This window comes from Pseudophryne corroboree, chromosome 4 (genome assembly GCF_028390025.1).
Source record: "Pseudophryne corroboree isolate aPseCor3 chromosome 4, aPseCor3.hap2, whole genome shotgun sequence".
In the NCBI taxonomy this organism is placed as follows: Eukaryota; Metazoa; Chordata; class Amphibia; order Anura; family Myobatrachidae; genus Pseudophryne; species Pseudophryne corroboree.
This window is the reverse complement of record NC_086447.1, coordinates 64,403,111-64,420,268: the sequence shown is the minus strand read 5'-3', so window position 1 is coordinate 64,420,268 and position 17,158 is coordinate 64,403,111. Positions and strand designations below refer to the sequence as shown.

Genomic DNA, 17,158 nt, shown 5'->3' with positions numbered 1-17,158 from the left:
GTTAAAAAGTTCTGAAAGAGATATATATATATATATATATATATATATATATATATAATATTTTTATTCATTTATTTATTTTTTATTTTATTATTTTTATTTATTTATTGTAAAATAATTTTATTTATTTTTTGCGGGGGGGGGGGGGGGGGGGGGGTGTCAAATGACTACCTTGCCCCGGGTGACAGAAATCCTAGTTTCGGCCCTGGTGAGGAAGTAACAGACTGTGTTACACTGTATCTGGTAGTGATGTGAGGAAGTCACAGACTGAGTTACTCTGTATCTGGTAGTGATGTGAGGAAGTCACAGACTGGGTTACACTGTATCTGGTAGTGATGTGATGTGAGGGAGTCACAGACTGTGTTACACTGTATCTGGTAGTGATGTGAGGGAGTCACAGACTGTGTTACACTGTATCTGGTAGTGATGTGAGGAAGTCACAGACTGTGTTACACTGTATCTGGTAGTGATGTGAGGAAGTCATAGACCGTGTTACACTGTATCTGGTAGTGATGTGAGGAAGTCACAGACTGTGTTACACTGTATCTGGTAGTGATGTGAGGAAGTCACAGACTGTTTCACTGTATTTGGTAGTGATGTGAGGAAGTCACAGACCGTGTTACACTGTATCTGGTAGTGATATGAGGAAGTCACAGACCGTGTTACACTTTATCTGGTAGTGATGTGAGGAAGTCACAGACCGTGTTACACTGTATCTGGTAGTGATGTGAGGAAGTCACAGACTGTGTTACACTGTATCTGGTAGTGATGTGAGGAAGTCACAGACTGTGTTACACTGTATCTGGTAGTGATGTGAGGAAGTCACAGACTGTGTTACACTGTATCTGGTAGTGATGTGATGTGAGGAAGTCACAGACTGTGTTACACTGTATCTGGTAGTGATGTGATGTGAGGAAGTCACAGACTGTGTTACACTGTATCTGGTAGTGATGTGAGGAAGTCAGACCGTGTTACACTGTATCTGGTAGTGATGTGAGGAAGTCACAGACTGTGTTACACTGTATCTGGTAGTGATGTGAGGAAGTCACAGACCGTGTTACACTGTATCTGGTAGTGATGTGAGGAAGTCACAGACCGTGTTACACTGTATCTGGTAGTGAGGTGAGGAAGTCACAGACCGTGTTACACTGTATCTGGTAGTGATGTGTGGAAGTCACAGACTGTGTTACACTGTATCTGGTAGTGATGTGAGTAAGTCACAGACTGTGTTACACTGTATCTGGTAGTGATGTGATGTGAGGAAGTCACAGACTGTGTTACACTGTATCTGGTAGTGATGTGAGGAAGTCACAGACTGTGTTACACTGTATCTTGTAGTGATGTGAGGAAGTCACAGACCGTGTTACACTGTATCTGGTAGTGATGTGAGGAAGTCACAGACTGTGTTACACTGTATCTGGTAGTGATGTGATGTGAGGAAGTCACAGACTGTGTTACACTGTATCTGGTAGTGATGTGAGGAAGTCACAGACTGTGTTACACTGTATCTTGTAGTGATGTGAGGAAGTCACAGACCGTGTTACACTGTATCTGGTAGTGATGTGAGGAAGTCACAGACTGTGTTACACTGTATCTGGTAGTGATGTGAGGAAGTCACAGACTGAGTTACACTGTATCTGGTAGTGATGTGATGTGAGGAAGTCACAGACTGTGTTACACTGTATCTGGTAGTGATGTGAGGAAGTCACAGACCGTGTTACACTGTATCTGGTAGTGATGTGAGGAAGTCACAGACTGTGTTACACTGTATCTGGTAGTGATGTGATGTGAGGAAGTCACAGACTGTGTTACACTGTATCTGATAGTGATGTGAGGAAGTCACAGACCGTGTTACACTGTATCTGGTAGTGATGTGAGGAAGTCACAGACTGTGTTACACTGTATCTGGTAGTGATGTGATGTGAGGAAGTCACAGACTGTGTTACACTGTATCTGATAGTGATGTGAGGAAGTCACAGACTGTGTTACACTGTATCTGATAGTGATGTGAGGAAGTCACAGACTGTGTTACACTGTATCTGGTAGTGATGTGATGTGAGGAAGTCACAGACTGTGTTACACTGTATCTGGTAGTGATGTGATGTGAGGAAGTCACAGACTGTGTTACACTGTATCTGGTAGTGATGTGATGTGAGGAAGTCACAGACTGTGTTACACTGTATCTGGTAGTGACGTGAGGAAGTCACAGACTGTGTTACACTGTATCTGGTAGTGATGTGATGTGAGGAAGTCACAGACTGTGTTACACTGTATCTGGTAGTGATGTGAGGAAGTCACAGACTGTGTTACACTGTATCTGGTAGTGATGTGAGGAAGTCACAGACTGTGTTACACTGTATCTGGTAGTGATGTGAGGAAGTCACAGACTGTGTTACACTGTATCTGGTAGTGATGTGAGGGAGTCACAGACTGTGTTACACTGTATCTGATAGTGATGTGAGGAAGTCACAGACCGTTTTACACTGTATCTGGTTGTGATGTGAGGAAGTCACAGACTGTGTTACACTGTATCTGGTAGTGATGTGATGTGAGGAAGTCACAGACTGTGTTACACTGTATCTGGTAGTGATGTGAGGAAGTCACAGACCGTGTTACACTGTATCTGGTAGTGATGTGAGGAAGTCACAGACCGTGTTACACTGTATCTGGTAGTGATGTGAGGAAGTCACAGACTGTGTTACACTGTATCTGGTAGTGATGTGATCCTGTGCTGCTGCTTCTGCTTCCTCTCTCCTCCTCTCTCACTTCTCACAAACACACCCTGTTTGTGTGATCTGTTTCTGGCTGAACATTCAGCCTCGCTGTTATCCCAGTCTGACAGCCCCAGGAGGGTCAGTCCTGAACTCTGAGGGGGACTCTGAGCAGGTACTGCAGCTCTGTGTCAGTCTTTTGTTGTGTGAGCAGTGTATGTGGGCAGCTTATTGTTATTCCGTGTCCTAGATACTTAAATTACCTCTGACGGCAACACCTACTTCATGTTCTCAGTCGCTCGCTGTGTTGATGTCATTTGCTCTGGTACAGTTACATTTACTGTGTAATCATTAGTCAACGATAAGTTATCCCAAGAGGTTCTGAAGCAGCTGTGGTCCAGCTACTCCAGTGTGAGCCCTAATGATGTTTGTGTCTTACAGATCTGACAATAGTTTTGTGCAGCTTTATAGAAATAACTTCCCTGGGTGTCTCTGACATGTGAGCACTGAACCTGGTGATTTGGTGGCCCCCTGCTGTTGGGGCCACACGCTGATCTGATGGTTTACAGATGACGATGAAGGGAAGGTAATGAAAATATATAATTGTTCAGTAATTATGTAGCAGTATATAACTTATTGCAGATACTAATCCTGGTCTCTAAGCTGTATCCAGATGGAACGTTAGTGGGAGATTCTCCTAAGGAGAAACATTCCGAATATCAGTGCAAGTTACAGGAGTTCTGCATCTGGGAGAGGGGAGAGTGGCAGTACCAGTCATAGGGGGAGAAGTAATGGAGCCTGTATTGTGCACTAGCTACCAGGGAATGGGCTCTGCATTGTATACTATCAGAGAATGAGCTCTGCATTGTATACTCACTATCGGAGAATGAGCACTGCATTATATACTCACTATCAGAGAATGAGCTGTGCATTATATACTCACTATCAGAGAATAAGCTCTGCATTATATACTCACTATCAGAGAATGAGCTCTGCATTATATACTCACTATCAGAGAATGAGCTCTGCATTGTATACTCACTATCAGAGAATGAGCTCTGCATTGTATACTCACTATCAGAGAATGAGCTCTGCATTATAGACTCACTATCAGAGAATGAGCTCTGCATTATAGACTCACTATCAGAGAATGAGCTCTGCATTGTATACTATCAGAGAATGAGCTCTGCATTATATACTCCTTGTCAGAGAACGAGCTCTGCATTATATACTCACTATCAGAGAACAAGCTCTGCATTATATACTCACTATCAGAGAATGAGCTCTGCATTGTATACTATCAGAGAATGAGCTCTGCATTATATACTCCTTGTCAGAGAACGAGCTCTGCATTATATACTCACTATCAGAGAATGAGCTCTGCATTATATACTCACTATCAGAGAATGAGCTCTGCATTGTATACTCACTATCAGAGAACGAGCTCTGCATGATATACTCACTATCAGAGAATGAGCTCTGCATGATATACTCACTATCAGAGAATGTGCTCTGCATTATATACTCACTATCAGAGAATGAGCTCTGCATTGTATACTCAGTATCAGAGAATGAGCTCTGCATTGTATACTATCAGAGAATGAGCTCTGCATTATATACTCACTATCAGAGAATGAGCTCTGCATTGTATACTCAGTATCAGAGAATGAGCTCTGCATTGTATACTATCAGAGAACAAGCTCTGCATTATATACTAACTATCAGAGAATGAGCTCTGCATTATATACTCACTATCAGAGAATGAGCACTGCATTGTATACTCACTATCAGAGAATGAACTCTGCATGATATACTCACTATCAGAGAATGAGCTCTGCATGATATACTCACTATCAGAGAATGAGCTCTGCATGATATACTCACTATCAGAGAATGAGCTCTGCATGATATACTCACTATCAGAGAATGAGCTCTGCATTGTATACTCACTATCAGAGAACGAGCTCTGCATTGTATACTCACTATCAGAGAATGAGCTCTGCATTATATACTGTCTGTCAGAGAAGGAGCTCTGCATTATATACTCACTATCAGAGAACGAGCTCTGCATTATATACTCACTATCAGAGAACGAGCTCTGCATTATATACTATCAGAGAACGAGCTCTGCATTATATACTCACTATCAGAGAATGAGCTCTGCATTGTATACTCACTATCAGAGAATGAGCTCTGCATTATATACTCACTATCAGAGAATGAGCTCTGCATTATATACTCACTATCAGAGAATGAGCTCTGTATTATATACTCACTATCAGAGAATGAGCTCTGCATTATATACTAACTATCAGAGAATGAGCTCTGCATTATATACTCACTATCAGAGAATGAGCACTGCATTGTATACTCACTATCAGAGAATGAGCTGTGCATTATATACTCACTATCAGAGAATGAGCACTGCATTGTATACTCACTATCAGAGAATGAGCTGTGCATTATATACTCACTATCAGAGAATGAGCTCTGCATTGTATACTATCATAGAATGAGCTCTGCATTGTATACTGAGTATCAGAGAATGAGCTCTGCATTGTATACTCACTACCAGAGAATGAGCTGTGCATTATATACTCACTATCAGAGAATGAGCTCTGCATTGTATACTATCATAGAATGAGCTCTGCATTGTATATTGAGTATCAGAGAATGAACTCTGCATTATATACTCACTATCAGGGAATGAGCTCTGCATTATATACTCACTATCAGAGAATGAGCTCTGCATTGTATACTATCACAGAATGAGCTCTGCATTGTATACTCAGTATCAGAGAATGAGCTCTGCATAGTATACTATCAGAGAATTAGCTCTGCATTATATACTCACTATCAGAGAATGAGCTCTGCATTATATACTCACTATCAGAGAATGAACTCTGCATTATATACTCACTATCAGAGAATGAGCTCTGCATTATATACTCACTACCAGAGAATGAGCTCTGCATTATATACTCACTATCAGGGAATGAGCTCTGCATTATATACTCACTACCAGAGAATGAGCTCTGCATTATATACTCACTATCAGGGAATGAGCTCTGCATTATATACTCACTATCAGAGAATGAGCTCTGCATTGTATACTATCACAGAATGAGCTCTGCATTGTATACTCAGTATCAGAGAATGAGCTCTGCATAGTATACTATCAGAGAATTAGCTCTGCATTATATACTCACTATCAGAGAATGAGCTCTGCATTATATACTCACTATCAGAGAATGTGCTCTGCATTATATACTCACTATCAGAGAATGAGCTCTGCATTGTATACTCAGTATCAGAGAATGAGCTCTGCATTGTATGCTATCAGAGAATGAGCTCTGCATTATATACTCACTATCAGAGAATGAGCTCTGCATTGTATACTCAGTATCAGAGAATGAGCTCTGCATTGTATACTATCAGAGAATGAGCTCTGCATTATATACTCACTATCAGAGAATGAGCTCTGCATTATATACTCACTATCAGAGAATGAGCTCTGCATTGTATACTCACTATCACAGAATGAGCTCTGCATTATATACTAACAGAGAATGAGCTCTGCATTGTATACTATCAGAGAATAAGCTCTGCATTATATACTCACTATCAGCGAATGAGCTCTGCATTATATAGTCACTATCAGAGAATGAGCTCTGCATTATATAGTCACTATCAGAGAATGAGCTTTGCATTATATACTCACTATCAGAGAATGAGCTCTGCATTGTGTACTCACTATCAGAGAATGAGCTCTGCTTTATATACTCACTATCAGAGAATGAGCTCTGCATTATATACTCACTATCAGAGAATGAGCTCTGCATTGTGTACTCACTATCAGAGAATGAGCTCTGCTTTATATACTCACTATCAGAGAGTGAGCACTGCATTATATACTCACTATCAGAGAATGAGCTCTTCATTGTAAACTCACTATCAGAGAATGAGCTCTGCATTATATACTCACTACCAGAGAATGAGCTCTGCATTATATACTCACTATCAGAGAACGAGCTCTGCATTATATACTCATTATCTGAGAATTAGCTCTGCATTATATACTCACTATCTGAGAATGAGCTCTGCATTATATACTCACTATCAGAGAATGAGCTCTGCATTATATACTCACTATCAGAGAACGAGTTCTGCATTATATACTAACAGAGAATGAGCTCTGCATTGTATACTATCAGAGAATGAGTTCTGCATTATATACTCACTATCAGAGAATGAGCTCTTCATTATATACTCACTATCAGAGAATGAGCTCTGCATTGTATACTATCAGAGAATGAGCTCTGCATTGTATACTCAGTATGAGAGAATGAGCTCTGCATTATATACTCACTATCAGAGAATGAGCTCTGCATTATATACTCACTATCTGAGAATGAGCTCTGCATTATAAACTCACTATCAGAGAATGAGCTCTGCATTATATACTCACTATCTGAGAGTGAGATCTGCATTATATACTCACTATCTGAGAATGAGCTCTGCATTATATACTAACAGAATGAGCTCTGCATTGTATACTATCAGAGAATGAGCTCTGCATTATATACTCACTATCTGAGAATGAGCTCTGCATTATATACTCACTATCTGAGAGTGAGCTCTGCATGATATACTCACTATCAGAGAATGAGCTCTGCATGATATACTCACTATCAGAGAATGAGCTCTGCATGATATACTCACTATCAGAGAATGAGCTCTGCATTGTATACTCACTATCAGAGAACGAGCTCTGCATTGTATACTCACTATCAGAGAATGAGCTCTGCATTATATACTGTCTGTCAGAGAAGGAGCTCTGCATTATATACTCACTATCAGAGAACGAGCTCTGCATTATATACTCACTATCAGAGAACGAGCTCTGCATTATATACTATCAGAGAACGAGCTCTGCATTATATACTCACTATCAGAGAATGAGCTCTGCATTGTATACTCACTATCAGAGAATGAGCACTGCATTGTATACTCACTATCAGAGAATGAGCTGTGCATTATATACTCACTATCAGAGAATGAGCTCTGCATTATATACTCACTATCAGAGAATGAGCTCTGTATTATATACTCACTATCAGAGAATGAGCTCTGTATTATATACTCACTATCAGAGAATGAGCTCTGCATTATATATTAACTATCAGAGAATGAGCTCTGCATTATATACTCACTATCAGAGAATGAGCACTGCATTGTATACTCACTATCAGAGAATGAGCTGTGCATTATATACTCACTATCAGAGAATGAGCACTGCATTGTATACTCACTATCAGAGAATGAGCTGTGCTTTATATACTCACTATCAGAGAATGAGCTCTGCATTGTATACTATCATAGAATGAGCTCTGCATTGTATACTGAGTATCAGAGAATGAGCTCTGCATTGTATACTCACTACCAGAGAATGAGCTGTGCATTATATACTCACTATCAGAGAATGAGCTCTGCATTGTATACTATCATAGAATGAGCTCTGCATTGTATATTGAGTATCAGAGAATGAACTCTGCATTATATACTCACTATCAGAGAATGAGCTCTGCATTATATACTCACTACCAGAGAATGAGCTCTGCATTATATACTCACTATCAGGGAATGAGCTCTGCATTATATACTCACTACCAGAGAATGAGCTCTGCATTATATACTCACTATCAGGGAATGAGCTCTGCATTATATACTCACTATCAGAGAATGAGCTCTGCATTGTATACTATCACAGAATGAGCTCTGCATTGTATACTCAGTATCAGAGAATGAGCTCTGCATAGTATACTATCAGAGAATTAGCTCTGCATTATATTCTCACTATCAGAGAATGAGCTCTGCATTATATACTCACTATCAGAGAATGTGCTCTGCATTATATACTCACTATCAGAGAATGAGCTCTGCATTGTATACTCAGTATCAGAGAATGAGCTCTGCATTGTATGCTATCAGAGAATGAGCTCTGCATTATATACTCACTATCAGAGAATGAGCTCTGCATTGTATACTCAGTATCAGAGAATGAGCTCTGCATTGTATACTATCAGAGAATGAGCTCTGCATTATATACTCACTATCAGAGAATGAGCTCTGCATTATATACTCACTATCAGAGAATGAGCTCTGCATTGTATACTCACTATCACAGAATGAGCTCTGCATTATATACTAACAGAGAATGAGCTCTGCATTGTATACTATCAGAGAATAAGCTCTGCATTATATACTCACTATCAGCGAATGAGCTCTGCATTATATAGTCACTATCAGAGAATGAGCTCTGCATTATATAGTCACTATCAGAGAATGAGCTTTGCATTATATACTCACTATCAGAGAATGAGCTCTGCATTGTGTACTCAGAGAATGAGCTCTGCTTTATATACTCACTATCAGAGAATGAGCTCTGCATTATATACTCACTATCAGAGAATGAGCTCTGCATTGTGTACTCACTATCAGAGAATGAGCTCTGCTTTATATACTCACTATCAGAGAATGAGCACTGCATTATATACTCACTATCAGAGAATGAGCTCTTCATTGTAAACTCACTATCAGAGAATGAGCTCTGCATTATATACTCACTACCAGAGAATGAGCTCTGCATTATATACTCACTATCAGAGAACGAGCTCTGCATTATATACTCACTATCAGAGAATGAGCTCTGCATTGTATACTCACTATCAGAGAATGAGCTCTGCATTATATACTCACTATCAGAGAACGAGTTCTGCATTATATACTAACAGAGAATGAGCTCTGCATTGTATACTATCAGAGAATGAGTTCTGCATTATATACTCACTATCAGAGAATGAGCTCTTCATTATATACTCACTATCAGAGAATGAGCTCTGCATTGTATACTATCAGGGAATGAGCTCTGCATTGTATACTCAGTATGAGAGAATGAGCTCTGCATTATATACTCACTATCAGAGAATGAGCTCTGCATTATATACTCACTATCTGAGAATGAGCTCTGCATTATAAACTCACTATCAGAGAATGAGCTCTGCATTATATACTCACTATCTGAGAATGAGCTCTGCATTATATACTCACTATCTGAGAGTGAGATCTGCATTATATACTCACTATCTGAGAATGAGCTCTGCATTATATACTAACAGAATGAGCTCTGCATTGTATACTATCAGAGAATGAGCTCTGCATTATATACTCACTATCTGAGAATGAGCTCTGCATTATATACTCACTATCTGAGAGTGAGCTCTGCATTATATACTCACTATCTGAGAATTATTATTATTTCTCTGACGTCCTAGTGGATGCTGGGGACTCCGTAAGGACCATGGGGAATAGCGGCTCCGCAGGAGACTGGGCACAAAAGTAAAGCTTTAGAACTACCTGGTGTGCACTGGCTCCTCCCCCTATGACCCTCCTCCAAGCCTCAGTTAGATTTTTGTGCCCGAACGAGAAGGGTGCACACTAGGTGGCTCTCCTGAGCTGCTTAGTGAAAAGTTTAGTTTTAGGTTTTTTATGTTCAGTGAGACCTGCTGGCAACAGGCTCACTGCATCGAGGGACTAAGGGGAGAAGAAGCGAACTCACCTGCGTGCAGAGTGGATTGGGCTTCTTAGGCTACTGGACATTAGCTCCAGAGGGACCGATCACAGGCCCAGCCATGGATAGGTCCCAGAGCCGCGCCGCCAGCCCCCTTACAGAGCTAGAAGACAGAAGAGGTCCGGAAAATCGGCGGCAGAAGACGTCCTGTCTTCAACAAGATAGCGCACAGCACTGCAGCTGTGCGCCATTGCTCTCAGCACACTTCACACTCCGGTCACTGAGGGTGCAGGGCGCTGGGGGGGGGCGCCCTGAGACGCAATAAAAACACCTTGGATGGCAAAAAATGCATCACATATAGCTCCTGGGCTATATGGATGAATTTAACCCCTGCCAGAATACACAGAAAAACGGGAGATAAGGCCGCTGAGAAGGGGGCGGAGCCTATCTCCTCAGCACACTGGCGCCATTTTCCCTCACAGCTCCATTGGAGGGAAGCTCCCTGGCTCTCCCCTGCAGTCACTACACTACAGAAAGGGTTAAAAAAGAGAGGGGGGGGGGCACTAATTACGCGCAGTATTAAAGATACAGCAGCTATAAGGGGAAAAACACTTATATAAGGTTATCCCTGTATATATATAGCGCTCTGGTGTGTGCTGGCAAACTCTCCCTCTGTCTCCCCAAAGGGCTAGTGGGGTCCTGTCCTCTATCAGAGCATTCCCTGTGTGTGTGCTGTGTGTCGGTGCTGTGTGTCGGTACGTTTGTGTCGACATGTATGAGGAGAAAAATGATGTGGAGACGGAGCAGATTGCCTGTAATACAGTGGCGTAACTACTGCCCCCGCAGTCCTCGCGGTGGCTTGGGGGCGAGGGGCTGCGGGGGCGCCACTGATTTAGAACAGATTGACATGCGGACGAGCGTCCGCATGTCAATCTGCGATCTCCTCTCCGGCTCTCCCTCCCTGCGGTGCCTGCTCCCCCGGCCCCCCCCCTTAGTGTTGGAGGGACACGAGCGCATCGCACGTCTCTCCTGTGTCCCTCCTGGCTCTCCCCCGGCTGGTCTAAGGAAGCATGTGCCGTTCGTGAGCTCTGATTGGCTCACGAACGGCACTTCCGTTATTAGACCAGCCGGGGGAGAGCCAGGAGGGACACAGGAGAGACGCGCGATGCGCTCGTGTCCCTCCAACACATAGGTGGGGGCCGGGGGAGCAGGCACTGGGGCATATACCCGGCACTGGGGACATATACCTGGCACTGGGGGGGCAGATCTGGCACTGGGGACATATACCCGGCACTGAGGGCATGTACCTGGCACTGGGGGCATATACCTGGCACTGGGGGGGGCATATACCCGGCACTGGGGGCATGTACCTGGCACTGGGGGCATATACCTGGCACTGGGGGGGGCATATACCCGGCACTGGAGGCATATACCTGGCACTGGGGGGGAAGCAGGCACTGGGGGGGAATATCTGGCACTGGGGGCATGTACCTGGCACTGGGGGCATATAACCGGCACTGGGGGGGCATATACCCGGCACTGGGGGCATATACCTGGCACTGGGGGGGCATATACCCGGCACTGGGGGCATATACCTGGCACTGGGGGCATATACCTGGCACTGGGGGGGAATATCTGGCACTGGGGGCATATACCTGGCACTGGGGGCATATACCTGGCACTGGGGGGGCATGTACCTGGCACTGGGGGCATATACCTGGCACCTGGGGGGAATATCTGGCACTGTGGGAGAATATCTGGCACTGGGGGCATATACCTGGCACTGGGGGGGCATATACCTGGCACTGGGGGAATATACCTGGCACTGGGGGGGCATATACCCGGCACTGGGGGCATATACCTGGCACTGGGGGGGAAGCAGGCACTGTGGGGGAATATCTGGCACTGGGTGCATATACCTGGCACTGTGGGGGAATATCTGGCACTGGGTGCATATACCTGGCACTGTGGGGGAATATCTGGCACTGGGAGCACGGCCCTAGCAACAAGCACTACCCCCTAGCAACGAGCATGACACCCAGTGCATGAAACCCCTGGCAACGAGCATGACATCCTGGCACCGTGCATGGAACCAAGAGCATGAAACCCCTGGCAACGAGCAGGTAATTTAAAAGTAATTGGAAGCCTTACTGTAGAACTTAATGTGTAATGGGCATTACGGTGTGTGGCATAATGTATCACGGACATTGCAGTGTGTGTCATAATGTATCTGGCATTACGGTGTGTTGTAGACTATGTCACGGGCATTGTGGTATGTGGTATAATGTCTCAAGATCATTGTGTTGTGTGTCATACTGTGTCACAGACATTGTATGTGCTATAATGTATCAGGGGCATTGCAGTGTGTAGCATAATGTATAACGGGTATTGCGATTCCTGTCATAATGTGTCGGGGGCATTACGGTGTGTGGCATAATGTGTCGGGGGCATTACGGTGTGTGGCATAATGTGTCGGGGGCATTACGGTGTGTGGCATAATGTGTAGGGGGCATTACGGTGTGTGCATATTGTGTCATGTGCATTATTGTCAGTGATCGCAAAAACGCGCTATGGCGCGTATTTTACCCAGAAACAGCCGCCCGGGACTCACATTTAGAAGATGAGCGGGTCCCACAGGACGCGCTCATCTGAATATGTGTTTGCATGTGTTAAGCCTGTCAGCGGAATGCAGGAGGTGACTGGCTGTTTCCTCGGCCAATCACCTCCTGTAGTCTCCATCCAATCACAGCCTGCAGCATCTCCCGCTTTGAATCCTGTTCCCCGCCAGCACATGAATCTGTGCTGCAGGGCTGACAGACTGGCCCCGCTCATCCGGCTCCACTGCCGCTCTGCCGCCAGCACCCTCCTCTGCGACTGGGAGTACAGCTCCGGATCTGCCCGCCGCCACCCCCCTACCCGGGACCCGCTCAACGCCCCACCGAGACCCGACAACTACCTTCCAGCAGGAGCCGGCCGGGCTGCGCAGCTCCCGCTGTTGGTAAGCAGTAGACAGTGCTGCATCGCCCCACTTCACCTGGAGTAGCTGGTGCAGATGCGGGATGTCCGGGGGCTGCAAGCTCCGTGTGTGCAATGTGAGGCCGCTCAGAGTGTCAGGGCCTCACTGACACCATTTTTCTGACAGCACAGTGCAGTGAGTGCACTGGCACAAGTAGCCAGCCGGCGCCGCAGCATGAAGGAGCTATCTGTAAAATCGCAAGCAGAGGCTGGCAAGAAGGAGCTCCTCCGATAGCTTCCCCTGACGGGCTGGCCACTGCTAAATATACCAGTAATCAGTACAACTGTGCAGTGACACTGACTTTCCCATTGCACCTGGGGCTCCACTACTTTGACACAGTTGGAACTGATTATCGGTATATTTAGCAGTGGCCAGCCCGTCAGGGGAAGCGATTGGACGAGCTCCTTCTTGCCAGAGAACAGCCTCTGCTTGCGATTTCACATAGAGCTCCTCCAGGCTGCGGCTACTACAGGCGCAGGCTGGCTACTTGTGCCAGTGCACTCACTGCACTGTGCTGTCAGAAAAAATGGTGAGTGTCAGTGAGTTGCTGCTGGGGGCGGTACCACTTGTGTCAAACGGCCCCTTCGTGCAACTGGAGGTGATAAGTGAGTGGTTACTGCAATGTGCCTCAGTGCTCTACCAGGCGCATTGTGTATAATAACGTGCTCTACCAGGCGCATTGTGTATAATAACGTGTTCTACCTGGCGCAATGTGTATAATAACGTGTTCTACCTGGCGCAATGTGTATGATAACATGCTCTACCTGGCGCAATGTGTATGATAACGTGTTCTACCTGGCGCAATGTGTATGATAACGTGTTCTACCTGGCGCAATGTGTATGATAACGTGTTCTACCTGGCGCAATGTGTATGATAACGTGCTCTACCTGGTGCAATGTGTATAATAACGTGCTCTACCAGGCGCAATGTGTATGATAACGTGCTCTACCTAGTGCAATGTGTATAATAACGTGCTCTACCAGGCGCAATGTGTATGATAACGTGCTCTACCTGGCGCAATGTGTATGATAACGTGTTCTACCTGGCGCAATGTGTATGATAACGTGTTCTACCTGGCGCAATGTGTATGATAACGTGTTCTACCTGGCGCAATGTGTATGATAACGTGCTCTACCTAGTGCAATGTGTATAATAACGTGCTCTACCAGGCGCATTGTGTATAATAACGTGTTCTACCTGGCGCAATGTGTATGATAATGTGCTCTACCAGGCGCATTGTGTATAATAACGTGTTCTACCTGGCGCAATGTGGCTGATAACGTGCTCTACCAGGCGCATTGTGTATAATAACGTGCTCTACCAGGCGCATTCTGTATAATAACGTGTTCTACCTGACGCAATGTGTATGATAACTTGCTCTACCTAGCGGCAATGTGTATGATAACTTGCTCTACCTAGCGGCAATGTGTATGATAACTTGCTCTACCTGATGCAATGTGTATGATAACTTGCTCTACCTAGCGGCAATGTGTATGATAACTTGCTCTACCAGGCGCATTGTGTATGATAACATGCTCTACCTGATGCAATGTGTATGATAACTTGCTCTACCTAGCGGCAATGTGTATGATAACGTGCTCTACCTGGTGCAAAGTGTATGACGTGCTGTACCTGGTGCAAAGTGTATGACGTGCTGTACCTGGAGCAAAGTGTATGACGTGATCTACCTGGATCAGTGTGCATAGGAGGTTCTACCTGGTGCAATGTGTATAAGCGCCACTACTGTGTGGTGTAATGTGAATTGACACTATTATGTGGTCACGCCCCTTCCCTGTGAAGCCACGGCCCTGAAATTTTGCGGCGCGCCTACGGCGCGCACTACCTGTTCTTTATGGTCTAAGTGGTCTAATACCAATTCACTTTCTGCCTAAGTGCACCAAAATGTCTAGTTACAGCTCTGGTGCAGGGTGTCCTGCATGCTACAGAGCCCAGCAGCATTGTCACCCCATCCCCCCCATCTTGCAACACTTTTGTAGTGTCCAAACAAGATTAAAATTAATAAGAACCTTCATTCCGATGGGACCCAGAAAACGACCGGTAGGACCCCAATTTTTAAAAGTGAAGGGTCCCTGGGACCCACTTTTTTTTGGGCTCAGCGCGATCACTGATTGTGTGTGGAATAATGTCTAAGGACCATTGCAGTATGTGGCATAATGTATACTGGGCATTACTATAAGCAGGGCCGAAACTAGGATTTTCAGTACCCGGGGCAAGGCAGTAATATGGAACCCCCCCCCCCCCCCCAAAAAAATATTAAAAAAAAATATATATATATATATATTTATATATTTCAATTCTCCCGTATTTAAAAAAATGACAAAAAGAAATAAGTAAATAAATAAATAAACTAAATAAAATTCAAACTACACCACGCAGTAGTGCAACCTTAGTCTCATTACACTGAGATTGGAGTGCGCCCTGCCGAGAGAGAGATACAATAGAATAGGTTCTATAAAAAAAAAATAAACACTTTAATATTCTCTATGTAATTATATTGGTAGCATATTATTAGAGTTTAAAGTAGCAAAATATCTGATATAGGGTTTGCTATTTTAAACTGTAAGGAATATTAAGCTACCAATATAATTAAATAATTGAGAATATTAAAGTGTTTATTATTGTATAGAACCTATTTTTTATAGAAATTTTTTCAAAAGACTCACCATCAGCTGCTGTCACTGTCTATCTCCCATGTCTGTGGCATCCTTCTCCTCACTCCTGGACGGCGGTGCTGCTGTGTACTGCTGCTCCTCTCTCTCTACGTCTGGCCCCGACGTAACGTCATGACATCAGGTCCCAGCTTACACTGCTCTTCCCAAGAGGTGGATCTGTTTGGCAGCCGACAGTGCCTCGTTGCTTCTGTTAGTAGGGCAGTGGGACCCCATCGCCTTCAGCAGAAAAGGAGGAAAGGTAAGGCGGTGAGGAAGAGACAAGTGGAAGAAAAAAGGGGGTAGCTGGAGGAGGTGCAGGGCAAGAGGAAGGGGGAGGGGGACATATAGACATACACACTGCAGCTGGAGACATACATTCTGGTTACTGGGGGAAGGGGACAGACACACTGTGGCCGGAGGAGGGATATAGAGACATAGTGACTGGTGGTGGTGGGGAGTGACGAACATAGTGATGACTGGGCTGGGGAAAGGGGGACATGGAGACTTACACACTGGTGACTGGGGGGGGAGACGTAAAAACTGGTGACAGGGAGGAGGGGGGCATGGAGACATACACATTGGTGACTACGGGAGGGGACAGGGGAACATAGAAATGTACCACACTGGTGACTGGGGGAGGGGGAAGGGGGACATGGAGACGTACAGACTGGTGACTGCAGTGGGGGAAGGGGGACATGGAGACGTACACACTGGTCACTGCGGTGGAAGAAGAGGGACATGGAGATCTACACACTTATGAATGGGGTGGGGGAAGGGGCCATGGAGATGATGGAGGAGCACATAGTGACATATACGTTGGTGACTGGGGGAGGGGGAACATGGATAAATACACACTGCGATCAAAAAGGGAACATGGAGAAATATACACTGGGGACTGGTGGGACATATACACTTTTGTGTTGGGGTGGCTGGAGACATACACTGGTGACTAGGGTGAGGGGGTTGTGGTGACATAGATACACTGGTGAAGACAGACATTTACAATGTGAAGAGAGCAGGGCAGGAGCAGAGGTGCTCAGAGCCTCAGACAGGAACTGAGCATAGCCATAGGGGAGAGGAAGAGCACAGGTTTGGTGGAGCATTACTCTTACCAGTGTGGCCAACTGTGTGATCCGACTGCTCTAATGATGAGCCCCTGCTAGCCGCGGTCCTGCTAGCCTTCTTCCG

General features: G+C 44.7%; 1 protein-coding gene across 1 annotated transcript in view; it reads left to right on the top strand.

Annotated features, from left to right (window-relative positions):
• The first annotated feature begins 2,771 nt into the window (after window positions 1-2,771).
• PAQR8 (progestin and adipoQ receptor family member 8) overlaps window positions 2,772-17,158 on the top strand; it is a 189,731-nt gene continuing 175,344 nt past the window's right edge. Inside the window, exons 1-2 of the mRNA XM_063915112.1 lie at window positions 2,772-2,886; window positions 3,153-3,297. The gene's annotated coding sequence lies outside the window, so the exon portion shown is untranslated. The remainder of the gene's footprint in view (window positions 2,887-3,152; window positions 3,298-17,158) is intronic.